This window comes from Bison bison, unplaced genomic scaffold, assembly GCF_000754665.1.
Source record: "Bison bison bison isolate TAMUID 2011002044 unplaced genomic scaffold, Bison_UMD1.0 scf7180017864299, whole genome shotgun sequence".
Classification (NCBI taxonomy): Eukaryota; Metazoa; Chordata; class Mammalia; order Artiodactyla; family Bovidae; genus Bison; species Bison bison.
The window spans coordinates 1954924-1956209 of record NW_011494871.1 but is presented as its reverse complement, the minus strand read 5'-3'; the positions used below and the strand labels follow the sequence as shown (position 1 = coordinate 1956209).

At 42.8% G+C, this 1286-nt stretch overlaps 1 protein-coding gene across 1 annotated transcript in view; it reads left to right on the top strand.

Moving 5' to 3' along the window:
• The window catches only part of LOC104996856 (sacsin-like), a gene marked incomplete at its 3' end in the record, with an annotated part of 16961 nt that overhangs the window by 12229 nt on the left and 3446 nt on the right, over positions 1–1286 (top strand). The window lies entirely within an intron of this gene.

The following is a 1286-nucleotide window of genomic DNA, read 5'->3' as shown; positions in this document are numbered from 1 at the left end:
TTTCAGAATGGACTGGTTGGATCTCCTTGCAGTCCAAGGGACTCTCAAGAGTCTTCTCCAACACCACAGTTCAAAAGCATCAATTCTTTGGCCCTCAGCTTTCTTCACAGTCCAACTCTCACAAGCATCTGAATGCAGAGTTCCAAAGAATAGCAAGAAGAGATAAGAAAGCCTTCCTCAGTGATCAATGCAAAGAAATAGAGGAAAACAACAGAATGGGAAAGACTAGAGATCTCTTCAAGAAAATTAGAGATACCAAAGGAACATCTCATGCAAAGATGGGCTCAATAAAGGACAGAAATGGTATGAACCTAACAGAAGCAGAAGATATTAAGAAGAGGTGGCAAGAATACACAGAAAAACTGTACAAAAAAGATCTTCTCGACCAAGATAATCACGAAGGTGTTTTCACTCACCTAGACCCAGACATCCTGGCATGTGAAGTCAAGTAGGCCTTAGAAAGCATGACTACGAACAAAGCTAGTGGAGGTGATGGCATTCCAGTTGAGCTATTTCAAATCCTGAAAGATGATGCTGTGAAAGTGCTGCACTCAATATGCCAGCAAATTTGGAAAACTCAGCAGTGACCACAGGACTGGAAAAGGTCAGTTTTCATTCCAATCCCAAAGAAAGGCAATGCCAACGAGTGCTCAAACTACCGCACAATTGCACTCATCTCACACGCTAGTAAAGTAATGCTCAAAATTCTCCAAGCCAGGCTTCAGCAATACGTGAACCGTGAACTTCCAGATGTTCAAGCTGGTGATCTATTTAACTAACGTCTATTGAGGGCGCTCTGTGCTCATGGTGTGTGAGTGGTTTTTCTCACATTCAGACAAGAGTGGTGTCTTGGCTGGTGTCATCTTCTTGGATTATCGTTTTTTCCCCTTTACGGACGCTTAGTGTTGTAGATGAGAACTCTTGGGTTCAACTTGTTTTTGTTTCTTTTATATAATGAGAAGACAGAAGACTCAGAATGTGTCTGATGAGAGAGATCCAATGCAGAAAAATGAGAGATTTCCTCAGTTTCTCACTTTACTAAGGACTTCAAGGGTGTAGTTAATTAGGAGCTACAAGTGAAGGAAGGGCAGGGGCTCCCAGAAGCCAGGGGCTCCCAGAGCCCACCCACGCCCTTCCTGCTATGTGGGACACACCATGATCTCCATGTGGTCAACCTTCCTGTAGTAACCTCTTAGGCTTGGGTTTTTCATGTCTCTACTTTGACTATTTTACAGATATTTTACAGTCATGCCATTTTTGTAACATAGATTATAACCAGCATCCCC